Source organism: Trichechus manatus, unplaced genomic scaffold, assembly GCF_000243295.1.
Source record: "Trichechus manatus latirostris isolate Lorelei unplaced genomic scaffold, TriManLat1.0 scaffold00045, whole genome shotgun sequence".
In the NCBI taxonomy this organism is placed as follows: domain Eukaryota; kingdom Metazoa; phylum Chordata; class Mammalia; order Sirenia; family Trichechidae; genus Trichechus; species Trichechus manatus.
Genome location: NW_004443981.1, coordinates 18,102,353 through 18,119,383, shown reverse-complemented (window position 1 = coordinate 18,119,383; position 17,031 = coordinate 18,102,353). Strand labels below are relative to the sequence as shown.

Below are 17,031 nucleotides of genomic sequence, written 5' to 3'. Positions count from 1 at the left end.
CCCCGCCCCCGCGCCAATGACGCAATGCCCAGCCCGCAGAAGCTCCGCGTGGGTGGGCCCTTCCTCGGGGGCGCGCGGTCAGGCCTTGCGTGCCGATGCCGCGAATCTCTGGCTGTGCGGGCAGCCCCCAGCGAGGGGTATAGGACACCTGCGGGCGTCTGGAGGTTTGCGCGGGCCGTCGCCTCACCCCGCGCGCAGCCCATCGTGTCTGCAGGATGCCCAGCGGCCGGCTGGGGGGCTCGGCTGGGTCGCACTTGTCGTAACCCTTAAACTTTTTTTTTTTTCCTTTACTGCGCTCTCAGCTCTTTCGGCTTTCTCGTTTCACTTTTGTCATCAGAAAAATGAGATGTTTTCCAGAAGCGCAGGTATCTTAGGGAACATAGCGTAGACAGGTAATCCCGTTCCTTTTTAAAGAAAATTGCTGTTAGCAGCTTGGTGACGATTTCCTGATTATTCGCATTCTCGTGCCTGTGTCACCCCGATGTGAATGACGGTTCCTGGGGCACAGTGGGGTAGTGCCGTCTTACTGTTAAAGCGGGCTTTCCTCACTTGCAGGGCCTTGTTCTGTTTTTAAAGCTGCGGGGCCTCCCGCAGGCGAGCCGTTGTCTTGTCGACGACGGGCAAGGTGCAGGACGAAGACAGCTGCTGCAGTGAGCGTTCTTCCCGTGGAAATGAGTGGGGTTTTGTAGGACAGTTTATTGGACGTGAAATGCCGGGTCAGAGGAGTGCCGTTTTGGGCTGTAGTGATCATCCCGCACAGTGCCGTTCTGAAATCCTCGCTTAGAGGCTCCTGAGAGGGAAATTCCAGAAATGGATGGGCTAAGACAGACTGAGATGTGAGACCTGGCACCAGTCTCCCTGTAAAAGATCCTCAGATCCCCAGCTCAGAGAGCTCGCGGTCTGGTGGTCACTGGATCCGGCGTTAGTCCTTATCGGCGCAGATAAACTTGCCAGTTTCTGCTTCCCTTGCAACTTGTGTCCGTCTTACTCGGCTGCTAAGACAAGACAAAAACCCGAGAGGCGTTGGGTTACAGCTCCTGAGGGGTCGTGTTTCCCTCATCAGCAACCCCGGTTAGCTTTGTTAGTAGGTGTAAGGGTATGAAAATCATACGCCGTTGTTGTAGTTTACATTTCTTGAACTATGAACGTAGTGGAGCGTGTCTTCCATGTTTATTGACCATTTGTGATTTTTTCTGAGTCGTTTATGCCCTTGACTGTTCTTTATTGGATTGCTGGTGGTCCTTTTCTAATTGATTTGTTCGAGTGCACTTCATAGTTTAGATTATTGCAGTTATCAGAAGCTAACACTCGTCGATAACACTTACCACCCTGTGCTAAGGGCTTCATGTATATTGACCCAGATGAAGTAGGAACTGTTATTCTCTCATTTTTTTCCATGAGGAAATAGGCACAGAGAGGTTAGCACTTATTCAAGATCACACAGCTGGTAGATGGAAAAGTGGGGATTTGGTTCCAAGCACCCAGCCCTAGAGTCTGGGCAGCCGGTGGGCACTGCCGTGTCTGTCTGTCTCTGACGTTGGTCATGGCTCTTTCTGTCGAGGTGCTGTGTCTCATGATGTGCCTGGGGGGGATCGCAGCTAACGCGGCATGGACGCTTCCAGGCCCTGCACCATGGTCTGCACAGGGTCTCTTCATCCTCACCCTGATCCGTGGAAGTGGTTGGCACCAGACTCACTCCTGATTTTATTCTTCCCCAGAGAGAAACTGGTTTTTAGTTACATTTATGGTATACATTAAAGTATGCACACCAATATGAGACAAAGGCATCATAAGAAAAGACAATTATAGTTTATTGTTTCTCACAAACATAGGTGCAAACATCCTCAATTAGATCAAATTCAGCAGTTTATAAAAAGGCTGATTCATCATTACCATGTGGGGTTTATCCCAGAAATGCAAGGCTGGTTCAACATTCAAAAATTAATCTGTGCGCCTGGCTCCTGATTTTACAGATGAGGAAACAGCCCCAGAGGTCGCGTCCCCTGCCAATGCCACGCGGTTATTGCGCTGCCCAGCCTGGACTCACCCTTCCAGCGCTGAGCCTTTGCTTTCAGAAGGGGCTTCTCACCCAAGGCATGTAAATGGCCTCCGATGTTTCTCCTGTGCTTCTGTTTTTCAGAACTTTCCTAGAGAAACGTGTACAAAATGTAGCCCAACAGCTAGCTCAGTGACTGACTCATCAATGGGTCACCCCACCTTGGACTAGAAATCAAACACAAGCTTTCAGTTCTTTCTATGATTATTGATCTATTCAGCAGACCTGCTCAATTTAGTAAATATTTCCTTAGAGAAAATCCCTTTTAGAAGATATTTACCTTTTTTCCAGCAAAGGATTTATATCCCAGATAAAGAACTACAAATCAGAAAGAAAAGATATGACAAGCCAATTTTTTATAAATAGGCAAAAGATGTGGGCAGACACTATCTAAATGGGCAGTAAGCATCTGAAGAGTTTCTGTATCGTTGGTCATCCAGGAGATGGGGCACCACTGAGCCCCTCGAAGTGGCTAAACCTAAGACTGATAGTACCAGCTATGACCAGGATGTGGAGCAACTGTGACTCCTGCACACTGTCACTGGGCTCTGAACTTGGCACAGACACTTTGCAAAGCTGTTTGACAGTGTCTGCTGAAGCTGAGCACACACGCGGACCCAGAAACTCCACTCTTGGGTACACTGTTGTTCGGTAATGTCGAGTTGGTTCCCACTGGTAGCGACCTTAATATATACCAGAACAAAACGTTACCTGATCCTGCACCATCCTCAAAATAGTAGGTATGTTTGAGCCCATTTTCACAGCCACCATGTCATTCCATCTCGTTTAGGGTCTTTCTGTTTTTCACTAACCCTCCACCAAGCATGATGTCCTTCTCCGGGGATTGTTCTCTCCTGATAACACGTCCAAAGTAAATGAGATGAAGTTTCAGCATCCACCCTGCTAAGGAACGTTCTGGTCGTATATCTTCCAACACAGATTTGTTTCTTTTTCTAGCAGTCTATGATATGTTCAATATTCCTGTCCAATACCAAAATTGAAATGTGCCAATTCTTCTTTGGTCTTCCTTATTCATTGTCCAATTTTCCCATGTGTATGAGATAGTTGATAACACCATGGCTTGGGTCAGACACATCTTAGTCCTTAAACTGACATCTTGATTTTTAACAGTTTAAAGAGATCTTTTGCAGCAGATTTATCCGATGCAATACGTCATTTGATTTCTTGACTGTTGCTTCCACGGATCCAAGTAAAATGAATTCCTTGACAATTTCAATATTTTCTCCGTTTATCATGATGTTGCTCATTGGTCCAGTTGTGAGGATTTCTGTTTTCTTTATGTTGAGGTGTAATCCATACTGAAGGCTGTAGTCTTTCATCTTCCTCAGTAAGCACTTCAAGTCCTCTTCACTTTCAGCAAGCGAGATTGTGTCATGTGTATATTGCAGGTTGTTAATTAGTCTTTCTCCAATCCTGATGCCACGTTCTTCATATAGTCCAGCTTCTTGAATTATTTGTTCTGCATACAGATTGAATAAGTATGGTAAAAGGATACAGCCCTGGTGCACACTTTTTCCGATTTTAAACTATGCAGTATCTACTTGTTCTCTTCGAGCAGTTACCTCTTGATCTATGTACAGGTTCCATAATTTGTTATGACGCACACAGTCAAATTCCTTTGGGAGTTACAAAAACACAGGTAAACGTCTTTCTGGTATTCTCTGCTTTCAGCCAAGATCCATCTGACATCGGCAGTGATGTCCCTCATTCCACATACTCTTCTGAATCTGGTTTGAATTTCTAGCAGTTCCCTGTTGATGTACGACTGCAGCTGTTTTTGAAATATCTTCAACAGTATTTTACTAGCATGTGATATTAATGACATTGTTTTATAATTTCCACATTCTGTTGGATCACCTTTCTTTGGAATGGGCACAGATATATAGATCTCTTCCAGTAGGTTGGCCAAATAACTGTCTTCCAAATTTCCTGGCATAGAAAAGTGAGCATTTCCAGCGTTACATAAAGGTGACTATACACGTGGACCTCGCCAGATGGATTACACAGGAATCAAATCGATTGCATCTGTGGAAAGAGACAGTGGAAAAGCTCAATATCATCAGTCAGAACAAGACCAGAAACTGATTACAGAACAGACCATCAATTGCTCAAATGCAAGTTCAAGTTGAAGCTGAAGCGAATTAGAGCAAGTCCACGAGAGCCAAAATACGACCTTGAGTATCTCCCGCCTGAATTTAAATACCATCTCAAGAATAAATTTGCTGCATTGAACACTAATAACCTAAGACAGGACGAGTTGTGGGAAGACATCAAGGACATCATACATGAAGAAAGAAAAAGGTCATCAAAAAGACAGGTAAGAAAGAAAAGACCAAAATGGATGTCAGAAGAGACTCTGAAACTTGCTCCTGAACATGGAGTAGCTAAAGCAGACAGAAGTAATGATCACGTGAAAGGGCTGAACAGAAGATTTAAAAGGCGGCTCAAGAAGGCAAAGTAAAGTATTATAACGAAATATGCAAAGACCTGGAGTTAGAAAACCAAAAGGGAAGAACACGCTCAGCATTTCTCAGGCTGAAAGAACTGAAGAAAAATTCAAGCCTTGAGTTGCAATATGGAAGGATTCTATGGGGAAAATAACTTAACAACGTAGGAAGCATCAAAAGAAGATGGAAGGAATACAGAGTCACTGTACCAAAAACAATCAGTTGGTGTTCACCCATTTCAGGAGGCAGCATATGGTCAAGAACCGGTGGTACTGAAGAAAGAAGTCCAGGCTGCACTGAAGGCAGTGGCGAAGAATAAGGCTCCAGGATTTGACTGAATACCAGTTGAGATTTTATTTATTTTTATTGTACTTTTCGTGAAAGTTTACAGCTCAAGTTAATCTCTCATACAAAATTTTATATACATATTGTCATGTGACACTAGTTGCAGTCCCTACAATGTGACAGCACACCCCGCCTTTCCACCCCGGTTTTCCCCTTCCCATCCAACCAGCTCCTGTCCTGTCCTGCCTTCTCTTCCTGACTCCAGATAGGAGCTGCCCATTTGGTCTTATGTATCTGCTTGAACTAAGAAGCATGCTCTTCATGAGTATTATCTTATGTTTATCGTCCAGTCTGTGTCTAAAGAGTGGTCCTTGGGAATAGTTTTAGTTCTGGATTAACACAGAGTTCAGGGGCCATGGCTTCGGAGGTTTCTCCAGTCTCAGTCAGACTATTAAGTCTGGTCTTTTTATGTGAATTTGAGTTCTGTTCTGCACTTTTCTCCTGCTCTGTCAGGGACTGTCTTGTGTTCCCTGTCAGGGCAGTCATTGGTGGTAGCCAGGCATCATCTGGTTCTTCTGGTCTTTTGCTGATGGAGTCTCTGGTTTATGTGGCCCTTTTGTCTCTTGGGCTGATATTTTCCTTGTGTCTTTGGTATTATTCATTCTCCTTTGTTCTAAGTGGATTGTGACCAATTGATGCATCTTAGATGGCTGCTAGCTAGCTTTAAGACCCCAGACACCACTCACCAAAGTCAAATGCAGAACATTTTCTTAATAAACTTTGTTACGCCAGTTGACCTAGATGTCCCCCGAAACCATGGTCCCCAGCCCCCAGCCCCAGCTACTCTGTATCTTGAAGTGTTTGGTTGTATTCAGGAAACTTCTTAGCTTTTGGTTTAGTCCAGTTGTGCTGACTTCCCCTGTATTGTGTGTTGTCCTTCCCTTCACCCAAGATGATTCTTGTCTACTATCTAGTTAGTGAACTCCCCTCTCCCTCCCTCCCTACCCATATAACCATCAAATGATGTTTCTTCTATGTTTAAACCTTTGCTTGAGTTCTTAAAATAGTGGTCTCATACAATATTTGTCCTTTTGCACTGAGTAATTTCACTCAGCATAATGCCCTCCAAATTTATCCCTGTTGTGAGATGTTTCATGGCTTCATCGTTGTTCTTTATCGTTGCGTAGTATTCCGTTGTGTGTATGTACCATAATTTGTTTATCCATTCGTCTGTTGATGGGCACCTAGGTTGTTTCCATCTTTTTGCTATTGTGAACAGTGCTACAATGAACATGGGTGTGCATATATCTATTCATGTAACGGCTCTTATTTTTCTAGGATATATTCCAAGGAGTGGGATTCCTGGATCGTATGGTACTTCTATTTCTAGCTTTTTCAGGAAGCACCAAATTGATTCCGAAGTGGTTGTACCATTTTACGTTCCCACCAGCAGTGCATAAGTGTTCCAGTCTCTCTACATCCTCTCCAGCATTTATTTTGTGTTTTTTGGATTAGTGCCAGCCTTGTTGGGGTGAGATCGTATCTCATTGTAGTTTTGATTTGCATTTCTCTAATGGCAAATGATCATGAGCATTTCCTCATGTATCTGTTAGCTGCCTGAATGTCGTCTTTGGTGAAGTGTCTGTTCATATCCTTTGCCCATTTTCTAATTGGGTTATTTGTCTTTTTGTTGTTGATGTGTTGCAGGGTCTTCCAGATTTTAGAGATTAGACCCTTGTTGGGTATGTCATAGCCAAAAATTTTTTCCAAGTCTGTAGGTTGTCTTTTTACTCTTTTGGTGAAGTCTTTTGATTTACGTAAGTGTTTGATTTTTAGGAGCTCCCAGTTATCTAGTTTCTTGTCTGGTGTTTGTGCGTTGTTGGTCATGGTTTGTATTCTGTTTGTGCCGTGTATCAGGACTCCTACTCCTAACGTTGTCCCCATTTTTTCTCCCACGATCTTTATTGTTTTAGATTTTATATTTAGGTCTTTGATCCATTTGAGTTAGTTTTTGTACATGGTGTGAGGTATGAATCTTGTTTCATTTTTTTGCAGATGGATATCCAGTTATGCCAGCACTGTTTGTTAAAGAGACTGTCTTGTCCCCATTTAACGGACTTTGGGCCTTTGTCAAATATCAGCTGCTCGTAGGTGAATGAATTTACGTCTAGATTCTCAATTCTGTTCTGTTGGTCTATGTATCTGTTGTTGTACCAGTACCAGGCTGTTTTGACTACTGTGGGGGTATTATAGGTTCTAAAATCAAGTAGTGTGAGGCCTCCCACTTTGTTCTTCTTCTTGAGTAATGCTTTACTTGTCCTGGGCCTCTTCTGTTTTCATCTGAAGTTGGTGATTTCTTTCTCCATCTCGTTAAAAAATGTCATTGGAATTTGGATCAGGATTGCATTGTATCTGTAGATCGCTTTGGGCAGAAATGACATTTTTACAGTGTTGAATCTTCCTATCCATGAGCAAGGTATGTTTTTCCACTTATGCAGGTCTCTTTCGGTTTCTTGCAGTAGTGTCTTGTAGTTTTCTTTGTATAGGTCTTTTACATGTCTAGTTAGATTTATTCTTAAGTATTATATCTTTTTGGGATCTATTGTAAATGATATTATTTGGTGATTTCCTTTTGGAAGTTCTCTTTGTTGGTGTAGAGGAATCCAATTGATTTTTGTGTGTTTATCTTGTATCTTGACACTTTGCTGAAATCTTATTAGTTTCAGTAGTTTTCTTGTGGATTTTTAAGGGTTTTCTGTGTATAAGATGGAAACCCTGGTGACGTAGTGGTAAGAGCTACAGCTGCTAACCACAAGGTCAGCAGTTCGAATCTACCAGGCGCTCCTTGGAATAGGGATACCTTTACTTCTTCCTTACCAATTTTGGATGTCCTTTATTTCTTTTTCTTGCCTTATTGCTCTGGCTAGGACTTCCAGCACAATGTTGAATAAGATAAAGGGCATCCTTGTCTGGTTCCCATTCTCAAGAGGAATGCTTTCAGACTCTCTCCATATAGGATGATGTTGCCTGTTGGCTTTGTATAAATGCCCTTAATTATATTGAGGAATTTCCCTTCTGTTCCTATTTTGTTGAGAGTTTTTATTGTGACTGGGTGTTGGACTTTGTCAAATGCCTTTTCTGCATTGATCAATAAGATCATGTGGTTCTTTTGTTTTATTTATGTGATGGATTTACATTGATTGTTTTTCTGATATTGAACCATCCCTGCATACTTAGTATGAATCCCATTTGGTCATGATGAATTATTTTTTTGATATGTTCTTGAATTCTGTTGGCTAGAATTTTGTTGAGGATTTTTGTATCTATGTTCATGAGGAATATTGATCTGTAATTTTCTTTTTTTGTAGGTCTCTACCTGGTTTTGGTATCAGGGTTATGCTGGCTTCATAGAGTGAGTTCGGTAGTATTGCATTCTTTTCTGTGCTCTGAAATACCCGTAGTAGTGTTGGTATTATCTCTTCTCTGAAAGTTTGGTAGAATTCTCCAGTGAAGCCATCAGGGCCAGGGCTTTTTGTTGTTGTTGTTGGGAGTTTATTACCTCTTCAATCTCTTCTTTTGTTTAGGTTTATTTAGTTTTTCTACCTTGGTTTGTGTTAGTTTAGGTACGTAGTGTGTTTCTAGAAATTTACCCATTTCATCTAGGTTTTCAAATTTGTTGGAGTGTAGTTTTTCATAATATTCTGTTATGATTCTTTTAGTTTCAGTTGGGTCTGTTGTGATATTGCCCATCTCATTTCTTTTTTGAGTTGTTTGCTTCCTCTCTTGTTTTTCTTTTGTCAGTTTGGCCAATGGGTGATCTTTTTAAAGAACCAGCTTTTGGTCTTGTTGACTCTTTCAATTGTTTTTCTATTCTCTATTTCATTTATTTTTGCTCTGTTTTTTATTATTTCCTTTCATGCCCAGGGGCTTCTTTTGCTGCACTGTTTCTATTTGTTCGAGTTGTAGGGTTAATGTTTTGATTTTGGCCCTTTTTTGTTTTTGGATGTGTGCATTTATTGTTATAAAGTGACCTCTGAGCACTGCTTTTGCTGTGTCCCAGAGGTTCTGGTAGGATGTGTTTTCCTTCTCATTGATTCTATGAATTTCTTTATTGCATCCTTGATTTCTTCTATAACCCGGTATTTTTTGAGCCAAGTGTTGTTCAGTTTCCACGTATTTGATTTCTTTTTCTTGCTTTTTTCTGTTATTGATTTCTACTTTTATGGCTTTATAATATTTTGATGCTTTGGATTCTGTTAAGGCTTGCTTTGTGGCCTAATACGTGGTCTATTCTGGAGATGTTCCATGTGTGTTGGAAAAGAAAGTATACTTGGCTGTTGTTGGGTGGAGTGTTCTGTGTATATGTCTATGAGATCAAGTTGGTTGATTGTGGCATTTAGATCTTCCATGTCTTTCTGGAGCTTCTTTCTAGATGTTTTGTCCTTCACCAAAAGTGATCTGTTGAAGTCCCCTACTACTATTGTGGAGTTGTCTATTTCTCTTTTCAAGGCCGTTAGAGTTTGTTTTATGTATTTTGGAGCCATGTTGTTGGGTGCATAATTATTTATTACGGTTATGTCCTCCTAGTGTATTGACCCTTTAATCATTGTATAGTGTCCTTCCTTATCCTTTGTGGTGGATTTTGCTTTAAAGTCTTAATTTGTCAGAGATTGATATGGCCACTCCTGCTCTTTTTTGATTGTTGTTTGCTTGGTATATATTTTTTTTCCATCCTTTGAGTTTTAGTTTGTTTTGTGTCTTTGCATCTAAGGTGTGTTTCTTGTAGGCGACATACAGATGGATCATGTTTTTTATCCGTTCTGCCACTCTCTGTCTCTTTATTGGTGCATTTAGTCCGTTTACATTCAGTGTAATTACTGATAGGTCTGAGTTTGGTGCTGTCATTTTTGTGTGTGGTGTTGACATTTCTTTGTTCCCCTTCATTTTCTGTGCTGAGTCGTTTTCCTTTATGTATTTTCTTTTCATCTTTTCCATTGTTGTTGAGTTTGTGTTTGCTGAGTCTTTATGTTTTTCTTCTTTTTTATTTTAATGTGTAGATTTGTTAGTTTTCTTTGTGGTTACCTTAAAATTTACCTCTATTTTCCTAAGTTTAAACCATTCTTTTATTTCTTGATATCACCCTAACTTCCTCTCCACATGAAAGTTCTATGACTACACTGTTTAGTCTTTCTTTTTTGTTTTAATGTTGTCATCTTTCACATATTGACGTCTCTGTTTCCTGACTTGCAGTGTTTTAGCTTTGACTTATTTTTGTGACATCCATATCTGGGTTGATATCTGATTGTTCTGTGTTCTAGTCTTGGGTTGTTATGTGATATTATTAATTCTCTAGTCAGTGGACTCCCTTTAGTATTTGTTGTAATTTTGGTTTGGTTTTTACAAATTCCCTTACCTTCTGTTTATCTGGAAATGCCCTAATTTCGCCTTCATATTTGAGAGACAGTTTTGCTGGATATATAATTCTTGGCTGACAATTTTTTTCCTTCAATGCTTTGTATATGTCATCCCATTGCCTTCTTGCCTGCATGGTTTCTGCTGAGAGTCCAAGCTTAGTCTTACTGATTCTCCTTTGTAGGTGACTTCATTTATTCCTAGCCACTCTCAAAATTCTCTCTTTATCTTTGGTTTTGGTTTTAAGTTTGATTATAATACATCTTGGTGACTTTCTTTTGGGATCTACCCTGTGTAGGGTTCAATGATCTTCTTGGATAGATATCTTCTCATCTTTCCCAATATCAGGGAAGTTTTCTGCCAGCAAATCTTCAACAATTTTCTCTGTGTTTTCTGTTGTCCCCCCGTTCTGGTATGTCAATCACTCATAGTTTATTCCTTTTGATAGAGTCTCACATAATTCTTAGGGTTTCTTCATTTTTTTAAATTCTTTTGTCTGATTTTTCCTCAAATTGGTATCAAGTACTTTATCTTCAGTCTCACTAATTCTGACTTCCATTGCCTCAACTCTGCTCCTTTGACTTTGTATTGAGTTGTCTAATTCTGAAATTTTATTGTTAATCTTTTCGATTTCTGTTTGCTGTCTCTGTATGGATTCTAGCAGCCTGTTAAATTTGTCATTTTGCTCTTGTATAGCTTTCCTAAATTCGTCTATTGCTTTGTCTTTGTGTTCCTTGGCTTGAGCTGCCTTTTGCCTGATCTCTTTTCTGATCTTTTGAAGAGCTCTGTATATTAATCTTTTGAATTCTACCTCTGGTAAGTCTAAGACCTTCTCTTCCTCCGGTAGGTTTCCTGGTCCTTTGTTTTGGTTGCTTGCTCAACCATCATGGCCTGCCTGTATATGTGATTTGTTATTAACTATTGTCTCCAAGCCATCAATAAGTTTTATTTATATATCGTATGTTTGCTTACTGTGTTCTAGCTTCTTATTTTGTTTTGTTTTGATATGCCCAAATATGCTAGGCCTGTTTGCTACTTGGATTGTTGGCGCCTTTGAAGCTCTCATGTCCTGTCACCAGGTGGTTAGCACTGTTACCAGGTATGTGAGCCCAGAAGTCCGTTTACTGTTCTTGTGTGGATTCAGCTCAGGTGTCCGGGTCGTCCATCACCAAGTGCGTGGTGCAGGCTCTCACCTTCCATCGTAGATGGGCAGGGCTAAGTCGGGGTGATTGGAGCTGGCACAGGTATCTGGCTGCAGTAGGAGGTTATGTGCTCAGTAAGATAGGGGGCTGATGTGTGTCCCTGAGTGCCTGGGTGGAAGGCGTGTCCCCGTTGGCTAGAGTGCATAGGTGTGTAGGTTTTACAGCCAAGCTTTGGGCGCCCAGTGCTGTTGGCCGTGAGCACTGGGAGGCACCACTTAGACACCTTTTGTAGGTGGCTAGTTGTAGTGGTTGAAGCCATCAGTACTCAAGCCCCTAATGTGGGTGGGTAAGGACCCTGCTTAATGGGCAGCGTAGTGTCAGATGTCATGATCTGCTGCTCCCCCTTAGCTGTTGCAGTTGGGAATAGGCTAATGACGGCCTAAGCTATTGAATGGGCCCACACGGGTCTAGGCAGGATGAAAGGCATTCGAAGTCTAGGGACTCTTCAGCCTGTGCCTGGGCAAAGGGCCACTGCCTGTCCTGAGTTCCCGGCTTAGGGGGTGTGGTGATTTTTTAAACTTCGATCCTGGTTTGGGGACAGTTAGCCCTGAGGGCCCAGCTTAGGGGGTGTGGTGATTTTTTAAACTTCGATCCTGGTTTGGGCACAGTTAGCCCTGAGGGCCCAGCTTAGGGGGTGTGGTGATTTTTTTAAACCTCGATCCTGGTTTGGGCACAGTTAGCCCTGAGGGCCCAGCTTAGAGGAGCTGGCGGTTTCCTTTTTTTTTTGTTCATTTGTTTATTTGTTCCCTCCCCGAAGCCAGGAGACTGGCTTATCGTGAGGGGTCCTACTTCTGGCCCAAGGGGTGTGGCACCCGAGCTGGGAGGGGGCAGGTGAGGGGAAAAGAGGCACTTCCCGGAGGGGGAAGGGTGATTTTGATCCCAGTAGGTTAGATGCTTGCACTTAACTTGCGCAGATCCAGCGCCGCTTCCTTCTGGCTCCGGAGACTTGTGCAGATTCTCTGCTGCTCTGCTTCTCCCAGCGCGGTAAAAACCGTCCCAACCGCTACTGCTTGCCTCAGCCCATGTGCGCCAAACTTTCCAGCCTGCAGGGTGCCAGCTAGGTCAGGTCTGGCATTTCTTCACTGCTTCTGAAGTGTCTCTCCCTCACCCTGCCCCTCAGTCTGATTCCTCAACTTCGTCTTTAATGTTCAGGGCTCCTAGATTGTCATATATAATCGATTCACTTGTTTTTTCGGGTCTTTGTTGTAAGAAGGACCACAGGAAGCATCTGACTATTCTGCCATCTTGGCCCCACCTCCACAATCGAGATGTTTTAACGAACAGATGCCGCATTGGAGGTGTTCACTTGTCTATGCCAAGAAATTTGAAAGACAGTTACCTGGCCAACTGACTCGAAGAGACCTCTATTTTTGCCCATTCCAAAGAAAGGTGATCCAACAGAATGCAGAAATTATCGAACAACATCATTAATATCACACTCAAGTAAAATTTTGCTAAAGGTCATTCAAAAGCGGTTGTAGCAGTACATCTGCAGGAAACTGTCAGAAATTCAGGCCAGATTCAGAAGAGGACGTGGAATAAGGGATATCGTTACTGATGTCAGATGGATCCTGGTTGAAAGCAGAGAATACCAGAAAGATGTTTACCTGTGTTTTATTGACTATGCAAAGGCAGTCGACTATGTGGATCATGACAAATTATGGATAGCGTTGTGAAGAATGGGAATTCCAGGACACTTGAATGTGCTCATGCAGAACCTATACATAGACCAAGAGGCAGTTTGTTCGAACAGAACAAGGGGATATCGCATGGTTTGCATGCAAAAGCTGGACAATGAATAAGGAAGACCGAAGAAGAATTGACGCCTTTGAATCATGGTTTTGGCGAAGAATACTGAATATACCATGGACTGCCAGAAGAATGAACAAATCTGGCTTGCAAGAAGTACAGCCAGAATACTCCTTAGAAGCAAGGATGGCGAGACTTCATCTCATATACTTTGGACTTGTTTTCAGGAGGGACCAGTCCCTGGAGAATGACATCATGCTTGGTAAAGTGGAGGGTCAGTGAAAGAGAGGAAGACTCTTGACAAGATGGACTGACACAGTGGCTGCAGTGATGGTGCTCCAGCAGAGCAATGATTGTGGGGATGGTGCAGGACCAGGCAGTGTTTGTTCCGTTGTACATAGGGTCACTATGGTGTGGAACCGACCCGACAGCACCTAACAACAACATCATAAAGCAAAAAGCTATGCCTTTCACTGTGAATTTTAAATTTATCGTAGTAAAGTTATGCATGGTATTTACCCAATTTTTAAAATCTCTACATCTGTAGTCACATCCCCTTTCTCATTTGTAACGTCTACTTGTGTTTTTTTCTCTTGAATATACTTGTCAGGGATTTGTATATTTATTTTTCTTTTCAGAGTACCAGTCCTTGGTTTTATATTTCTAAATCCTTTTCCTGGTGGTGGTGGTCTGTTTAGTTCTTTTCCTCTGTTAGTCACCGTACGTTGGAATTGATTCCACGGCAGCGGGTTTGGTTTGTTTTTATTGCCTTCTTTAAGTAACATTTTATTAATTAAAAAATATTTTTAATTTGCTACCTGGTTCATTATTTTCATTCTTTCTTGCTTTATTATAAACAGCATTTAAATCTATAAAGTTGTCTAAAAGATTGTTCTTTAATTTACTAATAGTTTGTATTAGGGGCAAAGAGACTGTATTTATTTATTTTCTTTCAACGTTTTAGTTTTATTGCATTTGAGGTCAGTGGACATGGCCTATAAGGTTTGTGTTCTTTGGTATGAATTGAGGTCTTTGTTATTTAATACACAGTCAATTTTCGTGACTATTCCTCATACTTTTGAAAAGAATGGTTATTCTTTGTAGTGTACACGATTTGAAATCTGGTGGTGTTCAGTGCCCCTGTCCGTCAGATTGGAGATACGATGGTAAAATATTCCCTTGTGGGTTTTAAGTTTCAAACGCTTTTTGCTTAATTGTTGCTGCATCATCGTGCCCCTACACATCTGTGACGGTTTTTATCTTCTTTAAAATGCTTTTTTCTTTCTGTCATGAAGTGTTTATCTCTGTCTCTCTTAGTGTGTTCTTCCCTTGGACTCTGCCCTGGCTGGCCCCCCCCTTTCTTCAGGTGACCTCGCTGGCTGTGTCCCTGCCCAGCCTTTGCTTCACCAGTTTGCCTGATTTCAGTTTTCGCGTCTCTTGTAAGCAGCGTGTCCTGGATTTTGCGTTTGTATCTAAGCGGATGAGGGAGTTTAACGTGGTCATGTGACTCACTGTGTGGTTGGTTGTGATCTCATTTAGTTTTCTTTTTCCCTTTCTGGTTGGAATGCCCCAATTCTACCATTTTAGCCTCTTGGTGTATTTATCTTGAAATGTTTACTAATATTTTTTAACCTGCAGTTTTGTATTTCAAGAATTAATCAGTGTCGAATCTGAAACAGGATGAGACCATTTGACATGTTTCTCCTCCCTAGCTCAGATGGCTTATGTTTTGTTGAAATAGCTAGAAATATTAACAGTTACATTATTATTTTTAAATTAATGGACTTTATTTTTTAGAGCAGTTTTAGGTTTAGTGAAAAATTGCGCAGAAGTACAGAATTCTCTCTCCCGTGCACGGTTTCTCCTGTCCCAATGTCTTATATTAGTGGTGCGTTTGTGACAACGGATGAACCAGTGTCGATACGTTTTTATTAACTAAGGTCCACAATGTACGTTAGAGTTCACGCTTTCTGTTATACCGTGCTCAGGTTTTCACAGATGTATGACGTCGTGATTCCACAATCCCAGCCTCCTGCAGACCAATCTCACTGTCCTCAAAACACCCTGGGCCCCAGCTGTTCGTCCTTCTGTTCTCCTCCTGAATCTCTGGCAACCACTGGTCTGTTTTCCGTCTCCACGTTTCTGCCCGTATTGGATGGTGAGCTGTAGTTTTGTGAGAAGCTGCCAGACTGTCTTCTGAAGTGGCTGCACCGTTTACATTCCCACCAGCCACGAATGAGGATTCCTGTCGCTCCGTGTCCTCGCGGGATCTTAGCCATTCCAGCGGGTATCTCGTTTGAATTTGGGATTTTGTCAGGGTTTGGAATTTTAGCCATCCTAACAGGTACCCCAGAGCCCTGGTGGTGCAGTGGTTAAGAGCTGCAGCTGCTAACCAAAAGGTGGGCAGTTCAAATCCACCAGCTGCTCCTTGAAAACCCTATGGGGCAGTTTTGCTCTGGCCTGTAGGGTGGCTATGAGCCAGGATCCACTCAACAGCAACAGGTCTAATGGATATCTCATTGTTTGAGTGTGCAATCCCCTTATAACATTGATGTTGAGGATCTTCGTGGCCTTTTTTGCCATCTATGCGTCTTCTTCGGTGACGTGTCGTGCAGATCTTTTGCCCGTTTTGTAACTGGGTTGTTTGGTTTCCTGTTGTTGAGTTTCAGCAGTTCTTGGTGTATGTTTCAGATACGTGTTCTGCAGATGTTTTCTCCCCGTCTGTGGCTTGTCTCTTCATTCTCTAACGGTGTCTTTCACACAGCAAGTGTTTGAGTCATTGATAAGCCCAGCTTGTCAATTTATTCTTTCATGGGTCGTGAACTTGATGTTATAGCTGAAATTCACTGCCAAGCTCAAGGTCACCTAGCTTTTCGTCTCGGTTCTTCTAAAGGTTTTATGATTTTGTGTTTTGTATTTAGGTCTGTCATCCATTTTGCTTTAATTTTTGTGAATGATGTGAGATCAGTGTCTAGATCCTCTTTGCGTGTGAATGTCAACTGTATTATTTTTAAAATATACGTTTTCTTCCAAGAATATCTTTTTTAGAAACCTAATCGTTTGAAAAAATGGGGTGGGGGGGAGTGGGCTGTTGTCCAGACCAGCCGGCCTTGAGCCCTGGCCCCACCTGCTCTGGTTGAGTGACCTTGGCTGCTGTATCCTCTCCGTTCAGCCTCCTGCCTGGAGGGTGAGTGACAGCTGCCCCCTCGGCTGGTGTGGGCAGGCGGCTGATGCAGTCCTGGGGTGTTGCTCCTCATGGCGCAGCCGCCGGGCTCGGTGCGAGGCAGTGTTGCTAGGCCCGCGCAGCCCCTCAGCACCCAGGCTGCTTGCAGGGGCCTCGGAGCCCTTCCCTGCATCCTTCAGGTGGGCGGAGGAGGACAGGGGCACCTGTAGGACCTTGTGGAGTCCCAGGCCAGACCCCAGTCGTGTGGGACAACGCGAGGGAGCCGGCGTCGGGTGCTGGCGGACGGCTGCAGCATCTGCCTCACCTCCCACCATGTTGTTGGGGTGGGGTTACAGAAGCTGACGAGCCCCTCCCCTCTCGTGGCCCCACTGCTCGCCAGTGTCCCTCCCTCCCATCGCCCAAGTTCCACTCCTCACTGCCCCCCGCCCGGCCTGCCTCCGGGGTTTTTAAGACCATTGTGGTCCTCTGTCACCCCACCAGGCTGTCAGCTCCATAAAGTCGCCCCAGCACCTAGCATGGCACCAGGCATAGAGTAGACACTCGATAAGGGGCAGAGAGAGAGAGAGAGAGAGAGAGAGAGAGAGAGAGAGAGAGAGAGAGTGTGTGTGTGTGTGTGTGTGTGTGTGTGTGTGTGTGTGTGTGTGTGTGTGTGTGTGTGTGTGTGTGTGTGTGTGT

General features: G+C 42.9%; 1 protein-coding gene across 1 annotated transcript in view; it reads left to right on the top strand.

The window, feature by feature from the left end:
• The window catches only part of BRF1 (BRF1 RNA polymerase III transcription initiation factor subunit), an 86,195-nt gene that overhangs the window by 49,548 nt on the left and 19,616 nt on the right, over positions 1-17,031 (top strand). The gene's annotated exons all lie outside the window — the stretch shown is intronic.